A 9,067-nucleotide genomic window follows, 5' to 3' on the forward strand; every position below is an offset into this window, starting at 1 on the left:
GGGGTTTGATGTTGTTTTAGCGTTGCAGGTCGAGGTTTGAGCGTCGACTCAGCTGTTCCCCTTGATCATGAAGTCGTCTCCTGGGCCGCACGTGCGACTGTGCGTGAGGGAGACAGCTGTGTGTATTGCGAGTGACGCGACGCTTGCAGAGTATTCGTTTAACTTTGCGGTGTTTGGTCGAGTTTGGGTTTGCTTCGAGCTTGGGGGGTTTTGGTGTTGTTTTAAGCGTTTGCAGGTCGAGGTTTTGATGTTGTTTTAGTGTTGCAGGTCGAGGTTTGATGTTTTAGCGTTGGAGGTCGAGGTTTGATGTTGTTTTAGCGTTGCAGGTCGAGGTTTGGTGTTGTTTTAGCGTTGCAGGTCGAGGTTTGATGTTGTTTTAGCGTTGCAGGTCGGGGTTTGATGTTGTTTTAGCGTTGCAGGTCGAGGTTTTGATGTTGTTTTAGTGTTGCAGGTCGAGGTTTTGATGTTTTAGCGTTGCAGGTCGAGGTTTGATGTTTTAGCGTTGGAGGTCGAGGTTTGATGTTGTTTTAGCGTTGCAGGTCGAGGTTTGGTGTTGTTTTAGCGTTGCAGGTCGAGGTTTGATGTTGTTTTAGCGTTGCAGGTCGGGGTTTGATGTTGTTTTAGCGTTGCAGGTCGAGGTTTGATGTTGTTTTAGCGTTGCAGGTCGAGGTTTGATGTTCTTTTAGCGTTGCAGGTCGAGGTTTTGGTGTTGTTTTAGCGTTGCAGGTCGGGGTTTTGATGTTGTTTTAGCGTTGCAGGTCGAGGTTTGATGTTGTTTTAGTGTTGCAGGTCGGGGTTTTGATGTTGTTTTAGCGTTGCAGGTCGAGGTTTGATGTTGTTTTAGCGTTGCAGGTCGGGGTTTTGATGTTGTTTTAGCGTTGCAGGTCGGGGTTTTGATGTTGTTTTAGCGTTGCAGGTCGGGGTTTTGATGTTGTTTTAGCGTTGCAGGTCGAGGTTTGATGTTTGTTTTTAGCGTTGCAGGTCGAGAGGTATGCCTTGATGTTGTTTTAGCGTTGCAGGTCGGGGTTTGATGTTGTTTTAGCGTTGCAGGTCGGGGTTTTTGATGTTGTTTAGCGTTGCAGGTCGAGGTTTTTGATGTTGTTTTTAGCGTTGCAGGTCGGGGGTTTGATGTTGTTTTAGTGTTGCAGGTCGAGGTTTTGATGTTGTTTTAGCGTTGCAGGTCGAGGTTTTGATGTTGTTTTAGCGTTGCAGGTCGAGGTTTGATGTTGTTTTAGCGTTGCAGGTCGAGGTTTGATGTTGTTTTAGCGTTGCAGGTCGAGGTTTGATGTTGTTTTAGCGTTGCAGGTCGAGGTTTGATGTTGTTTTAGCGTTGCAGGTCGAGGTTTTGATGTTGTTTTAGCGTTGCAGGTCGAGGTTTGATGTTGTTTTAGCGTTGCAGGTCGAGGTTTTGATGTTGTTTTAGTGTTGCAGGTCGAGGTTTTGATGTTGTTTTAGCGTTGCAGGTCGAGGTTTTGATGTTGTTTTAGCGTTGCAGGTCGAGGTTTTGATGTTTTAGTGTTGCAGGTCGGGGTTTGATGTTGTTTTAGCGTTGCAGGTCGGGGTTTTGATGTTGTTTTAGTGTTGCAGGTCGAGGTTTGATGTTTTAGCGTTTGCAGGTCGGGGTTTGATGTTGTTTTAGCGTTGCAGGTCGAGGTTTGATGTTTTAGCGTTTGCAGGTCGAGGTTTGATGTTGTTTTAGCGTTGCAGGTCGAGGTTTTGATGTTGTTTTAGCGTTGCAGGTCGGGGTTTGATGTTGTTTTAGCGTTGCAGGTCGGGGTTTTGATGTTGTTTTACTGTTGCAGGTCGAGGTTTTGATGTTGTTTTAGCGTTTGCAGGTCGAGGTTTTGATGTTTTAGCGTTTGCAGGTCGAGGTTTGATGTTGTTTTAGTGTTGCAGGTCGAGGTTTGATGTTGTTTTAGCGTTGCAGGTCGAGGTTTTGATGTTGTTTTAGCGTTGCAGGTCGAGGTTTTGATGTTGTTTTAGTGTTGCAGGTCGGGGTTTTGATGTTGTTTTAGCGTTGCAGGTCGGGGTTTTGATGTTGTTTTAGTGTTGCAGGTCGAGGTTTGATGTTGTTTTAGCGTTGCAGGTCGAGGTTTGATGTTGTTTTAGCGTTGCAGGTCGAGGTTTGATGTTGTTTTAGCGTTGCAGGTCGAGGTTTGATGTTGTTTTAGCGTTGCAGGTCGAGGTTTTGATGTTGTTTTAGCGTTGCAGGTCGAGGTTTTGATGTTGTTTTAGCGTTGCAGGTGGAGGTTTGATGTTGTTTTAGCGTTGCAGGTCGAGGTTTGATGTTTTAGTGTTGCAGGTCGAGGTTTGATGTTGTTTTAGCGTTGCAGGTCGAGGTTTGATGTTGTTTTAGTGTTGCAGGTCGAGGTTTGATGTTGTTTTAGCGTTGCAGGTCGAGGTTTGATGTTGTTTTAGTGTTGCAGGTCGGGGTTTGATGTTGTTTAGCGTTGGAGGTCGAGGTTTGATGTTGTTTTAGCGTTGCAGGTCGAGGTTTGATGTTGTTTTAGTGTTGCAGGTCGAGGTTTGATGTTGTTTTAGTGTTGCAGGTCGGGGTTTGATGTTGTTTTAGCGTTGCAGGTCGGGGTTTTGATGTTGTTTTAGTGTTGCAGGTCGAGGTTTTGATGTTGTTTTAGCGTTGCAGGTCGAGGTTTGATGTTGTTTTAGTGTTGCAGGTTGCACTGGGGGAGGGACGGGGTGGTTTAAGGGTTGTTGTTGCGTTGGTAGGTGTTGGGGGTTTCGACTTTACGGTTTTTGTGAGTGTGTGGTTTTGTAGGTTTTGTAGGGGGGGGGGCGTTTTAGGGAGGGTTTGTATGTTATCTTGCATGTTATATCTTGTTGATAGATGCGTGTGAGTTTGTTATATTTCTTTTCGTGTTTTTCCCCTAAATTCAGTGATTATTTTTTAAAGATCGATTTTGGGCCATTTGTTTAATGGACACGATTAATGTCTTATTGCTTTACGAGCGATCTGGCCCTTAAAATTCAACGATTTAATGCAGATGAATGTTTAAAAAAAATCGTAAGAAGCTTGGGGTTGGGATTTTGTCAGGTGTGAGATAAGACTCCACTCCCTTTGCCGGCGGTCTCCTCTGGCAATCTTGCTGACCTGCGTTCAATCCCGCTGCCAGTGGATGGTACATTCAGAAAGGTTATATTTTCCAGCTGCACCATCTGTTGTGTAGAGTAGTTAGAATCTTCCTTGTGCACAGGGGGGGGGGGGGTAGACGGCATGTCATAAGAAAGAATAGCGATTGTGACAAATGGAATGAAATTGGATTATTAGGTATTTTATTTTTCTCTTTCTCCTTGTCCTCTCTGTCTCTCTGTCTCTGTCTCTGTCTCTCTCTCTCTCTCTCTCTCTCTCTGTCTCTGTCTCTCTCTGTCTGTCTCTCTGTCTGTCTGTCTGTCTCTCTGTCTGTCTGTCTGTCTCTCTCTCTCTCTCTCTCTCTCTGTCTCTGTCTCTCTCTCTCTCTCTCTCTCTCTCTCTCTCTCCCCCTCTCTCCCTCTCTCCTCTCCCCCTCTTCCTCTCTCCTTCCCTCTCTCCCTCCCTCTCTCCCTCCCTGAGTCTCAGACTCCCTGATTCCTCAACCTTCGCACACGGAACGCACACAATATACAAACCAAAATTATTCCGAATCTTTGCGAGTCACTTTAGAGGCGCCGGTTTACGTTGTCAAGACGCTGAATTGTCTCCCTGTAAGTGAAAGATTAGATAACATGATAGAGCGCCCTCGAGAAAGGCCCTTTTGTGTCGCGGCGCTTTCCCGTGTCGTAAGTGGAGTTGGTGCCCCGTGTCGTAAGTGGAGTTGGTGTCCCGTGTCGTAAGTGGGGTTGGTGCCCCGTGTCGTAAGTGGAGTTGGTGTCCCGTGTCGTAAGTGGAGTTGGTGTCCCGTGTCGTAAGTGGAGTTGGTACGCCGTGTCGTAAGTGGAGTTGGTGAGATTTTGGGACCTCCACAAATTCTGTCGGGGTCGTTAGGTATGCCTGGAATGGAATGGAAAGGGAGGGGGGGGAGGGAAGGGAGAGTGGGGTGGAAAGAAGAGAAAGAGAGGGATGGGAATGGGAGAAAGGGGAGTGAAGAAGAGGAAGGGAGGGAAACAGAGGGAGAGAGGGAAGGAAGAAGAGGGCGGGAGGGAATGGAAAGGGAGAGGGGGGAAAGGAAGAAGAGTGAAAGAGGGATAAGAAAGGAGAGGGATGAAGGAGTTAAGGAGGAATCAGGGATGGGTAAAAAGAGAGAATAGGTAGAGGGAGAGGAGGAAGAGAATCCAGAATAGGAGGGAAGCCTTCTAGATTTTTCGAAGCAACGAGAACACCTTGTTATCATGTCAGATCGATTAAGATATGGTTATTTTTGGCCAAGATTAGCTATAAATATTCTCCCGCTGCTTCTTCGTCTTTGTTATAAACTCTCGATTGCTATGTGGAAATATTTAAGAGGTTGATGGATATTTTAGGGGTAGGCCTACCTCGCCTACCGCATTACGTGTGTTTATAACGTTTTGCCCGTGGAAGAATTATAATGATCGTTGCTGAAATCGCCAGACCCACATCTATAAGATTATTTTGCTAATTAAGGCTGTTTTAGCAGTGCATTCGTCTTGTTAGGACTTATGATTATTCGGAGGCCGAGGAAATCTTGTAATGGTAGATTTGTATTATGTTTTTTGCGTGTGTTTCTTTGGTGTTTCCACGAGGGATTGGTTGTGATGTCGATCAGCAACAACGGAAGAAAAGTTAGTTATGCCTTTTTACAAAGAGGGCTTCGTGTGTGGACTTAATAACGGCGGTGAGTGATAACGCACGCACGCACGCACGCACACACTCAAACATACACACTTTCTCTCCCTCCCTTTCCCCCTCCATCCCATCCCCTTCCCCACCCTCCCTTCCTCCCTTCCTAACCTTCCTCCATCTTCCATTCCCCCCCCCCCCCCTTCTCTCTCTCTCTCTCTCTCTCTCTCTCTCTCTCTCTCTCTCTCTCTCTCTCTCTCTCTCTCTCTCTCTCTCTCTCTCTCTCCCTCTCCCTCTCCCTCTCTCTCTCTCTCTCCCTCTCTCCCTCTCGTCTCTCTCTTCCTCTCTCTTCCTCTCTCTCTCTCTCTCTCTCTCTCTCTCTCTCTCTCTCCCTCCCTCCCTCCCTCCCTCCCACTCTCTCCCTCCCTCCCTCCCTCCCTCCCTCCCTCCCTCCATCCATCCGTCCCTCCCCCCATCCTTCCCTCCATCTTCCACCCCTCCCCCTCTTCCCTCCCTCTCCCTCTCCCTCCCTCCCTCCCCCTCCCCCTCCCCCTCCCTCCCTCCCTCCATCCGTCCCTCCCCCCCATCCTTTCCTCCATCTTCCACCCCCTCTCTCCCTCTCTCTCTCTCTCTCTCTCTCCTCTCTCCCTCCCTCTCTCTCCCTCTCTCTCTCCTCTCCCTCCCTCCCTCTCTCTCTCTCTCTCTCTCTCTCTCTCTATCTCTCTCTATCTCTCTCTCTCTCTCTCTCTCTCTCTCTCTCTCTCTCTCTCTCTCTCTCTCTCTCTCTCTCTCTCTCTCCCTCCCTCCCTCCCTCCCTCCCTCCCTCTCCCTCCCTCCCTCCCACTTTCCTCCCTCCCACTCTCCCTCCCTCCCTCCCTCCCTCCCTCCATCCGTCCCTCCCCCTCCATCCTTCCTCCATCTTCCACCCTCTCCCTCTCTCTCCCTCCCTCTCCCTCCCCCTCCCTCCCTCTCTCTTTCCCTCCCTCCCTCCCTCCCTCCCTCCCTCTCTCTGTCTCTCACCCTCTCTCTCTCCCTCCCTCCCTCCCTCCCTCCCTCCCTCCCTCCCTCCCTCCCTCCCTCCTCCCTCCCTCCCTCCCTCCCTCCCTCCCTCCCTCCCTCCCTCCCTCCCTCCCGCTCAGTTGACAGAGTGGACGAAGTTTATGAAGTAGATAGCGTGTTTACAGCGCTGGCGAGGAAGTGAAGCCCGGGTATTAACGGACGGGATCAGGGCTCTGGTGTTGGCAGCGGGGCGTGGTGTCCGAGCGCGTTGGCAGAGCGGGAAAGGGAGGCGCATTATTGACAGGATGGGAGCGTGGCGGCGGTGCTATGGTGTCGCGGTGATGACTGTGGGAGGGATTTTTGCGGTGTTGACGGACCGGAGCGGGGTTGCGGTGGCGGCGGTGTGGCACATTGTTGGCAGTGCGGGTATGACAAGGTGCCAAGTATACCGTGGTGATGACGCAAGACCCCGAGCCCCGCCCACCACCCCCGCTCTTTCACCCTTGCCACCTCCCTCTCCCTTTTCCCCTCCCCTTCTCCTTCCTCTCTTCCCCCCTTCTCCTTCCCCTTTTTCTCCCCCTTCTCTCCTTCCCCTTTTTTCCCCCCTTCTTCGCCTTTTCCTCTTTTCTCCCTCTTCTTCCCCTTCTCCTTCCCCTTTTTTCCCCCTTCTCCCTTCCCCTCACCCCTTCTCCCTACCCCTATCTCCCTCCCTTCTTCCCCTTCCCCCCCTTCTCCCTTCCCCTTCCCCCTTCTCTTCCCCATTCCCCCTTCTCCCCCTTCCCCCTTCCCCTTTTTCTCCTTCTACCTCTCTTCTTCCCTTTTTCCCCTTCTCCTTCCCCTTTTCCCCCCTTCTCCTTCTCCCGTTCCCCTTCTCCTTCTCCTTCTTCCCTCCCTTCTCCTTCCCCTTTCCCCCCTTCTCCTTCTCCCCTCTCCCCCCTTCTCCTTCCCCTACCCTCTTCCCTTCTCCTTCCCCCTACCCTTTCCCCCCTTCTCCTTCCCTTTCTCCCCTTCTCCTTCCCCTTCCCCCCTTCTCCTTCCCCTTTCCCCCCTTCTCCTTCTCCCGTTTCCCCCCTTCTCTTCCCTTCCCCCCCCTTCTTCTTCCCCCTTCCCCCTTCTCCTTCCCCCTATTCCCCTTCTCCTTCTCCTTCTTCCCCCTTCCCCCCTTCTCCTTCCCCCCTTCCCCCTTCTCCCCTTCCTCCTTTCCCCTTCCCCTTCCCCCCTTCTCCTTCCCTTCCTCCCCTTCTCCTCCTTCCCCCTTTTCTCCCCCTTCTCCCTCCGACTCCCTCCTCATCCGCCCACGCCTTCCCCTTCGCATTGATGGCGCCCATTGTCGTTCGCAACCCACGTTTCTTTACGCCCGCGTCACATCGCTACCCATGGGCGGTGGTCAAAAAAAAAAAAAAAAAAAAAAAAAAAAAAATGGATGGCAAAAAAGAAGGCATGAGAGAAAAAAAGAGTCTAGGTGGCACTTCACTTCTGCCATACTCTCTTTATTCCGTCTTCCTTATCCATCACCGCTAACCTCACCCCATGCTCCGCTGCCTCCATTAACTCCATTTTGCCTCCATTGACTCCACCCCCTGCTCCATTTTTGAACTCCAAGTCCCCTGCCTTCCATTAACGTCCACCCCTGCCTCCATTAACCTTCACCCCCTGACCTCCATTAACTCCACCCCCTGCCTCCATTAACTCCACCCCCTGCCTCCATTAACTCCACCCCCCTGCCTCCATTAACTCCACCCCCTGCCTCCATTAACTCCACCCCCTGCCTCCATTAACTCCCACCCCCTGCCCTCCATTAACTCCACCCCCTGCCTCCATTAACTCCACCCCCTGCCTCCATTAACTCCACCCCCTGCCTCCAATAACTCCACCCCCATGCCATCCATTAACTCCACCCCTGCCTCCACATCCCTACCCCGTGCCTCCATTAACTCCACCCCTGCCTCCATTAACTCCACCCCCCTGCCTCCATTAACTTGACCTCCTGCCTCCATTAACTCCCACCCCTGCCTCCATTAACTCTCACCCCCTGCCTCCATTAACCCTGCCTCCATTAACTCCACCCTCTGCCTCCATTAACTCCATTTTGCCGATGACTTCCTCGACTGAATCCACGTCATCCTTGTTCCCACTGCGTCCACTAAGTCCACTTCACAGCCTACTCCGCCCATCCCTCTCCATCCCCTGTCCTATTCCACCCCCTGTATCTCCCATCCTCATCTCTCCCCATCTTCCCACCTTCCATCCACCGTTATCCCATCCCTCCTCACCATCCTTCCAACGTTTGCCCCCACCCCCACTCTATCCTCGTCCCCTCCCCACCATCCTCCCACCTTTACCACCCCCACCCTCTACCCCGTCCCCTCCCCCCACCATCCTCCCACCGCTACCTCAACCACCGCCCTATCCCCTCCCCACCATCCTTCCCAACGCTGCCCCCCACCCCCACTCTATCCCTGTCCCCTCCCCACCATCCTCCCACCCCCAACCCCCATCCCCTCAGCTCTGTCTGTGGTCCTCGTGCATCAATCTTCATGATTTATGTTCTCCCGAGCCGTCCCCCGATCGACGATAACGCCCCCTTTCTGTCTCGCCCAACAGGTGAGGGTGTGTGACTCGCCGCCACCGCCGCCTCCGCCTCCGCCGCCGCCACCGCTCGCGTCGCCACGGAGACAAGGAGGTAAATCTTGGGGGGGGGGGCTTTTCTCGGCGAGGCGTTGCGCGCTCGCTTTGGTGGGGGAGGGGGCCCTTTTTTTCATTTTTTGATGCGTGTGTGAGTAAGAGGGAGTGTGAGAGTGAGGGGAGTGTGTGTGTGTTGTGTGTGTGTTGTGTGTGTGTGTTGCGTGTGTGTTGTGTGTGTGTGTGTGTGTGTGTGTGTGTGTGTGTGTGTGTGTGTGTGTAAGTGTGTGTGTGAGTAAGGAGGGAGTGTGGTGTAGTGAGTGAATGTGTGTGTATGTGTGTGTGTTTGTGGTAGCAATGTGTGTGTGTGTGTGTGTGTGTGTGTGTGTGTGTGTGTGTGTGTGTGTGTGTGTGTGTGTGTGTGTGTGTGTGTGTTGTGTGTGTGTGTGTGTGTGTGTGTGTGTGTGTGTGTGTGTGTGTGTGTGTGTGTGTGTGTGTGTGTGTGTGTGTGTGTGTGTGTGTGTGTGTGTGTGTGTGAGTAAGAGTGAAAGTGTGAGAGTGAAGATGAGGAATGAGTGAGTGAGTGAGAGAGAGTGTGAGTGAGAGTGAGAGTGTGAGTGTGTGTTGTATGTGTGTGTGTGTGTGTGTGTGTGTGTGTGTGTGTGTGTGTGTGTGTGTGTGTGTGTGTGTGTGTGTGTGTGTGTGTATGCATGT

General features: G+C 51.7%; 1 long non-coding RNA gene across 1 annotated transcript in view; it reads left to right on the forward strand.

Moving 5' to 3' along the window:
• Window positions 1-8,493, forward strand: part of LOC113811388 (uncharacterized) — a 48,261-nt gene extending 39,768 nt beyond the window's left edge. The window contains exon 3 of the long non-coding RNA XR_011399791.1: window positions 8,336-8,493. This is a non-coding gene — a long non-coding RNA (uncharacterized lncRNA). The remainder of the gene's footprint in view (window positions 1-8,335) is intronic.
• The last annotated feature ends 574 nt before the right edge of the window (window positions 8,494-9,067 follow it).

The sequence above is a fragment of the Penaeus vannamei genome, chromosome 30, assembly GCF_042767895.1.
Source record: "Penaeus vannamei isolate JL-2024 chromosome 30, ASM4276789v1, whole genome shotgun sequence".
NCBI lineage: Eukaryota > Metazoa > Arthropoda > Malacostraca > Decapoda > Penaeidae > Penaeus > Penaeus vannamei.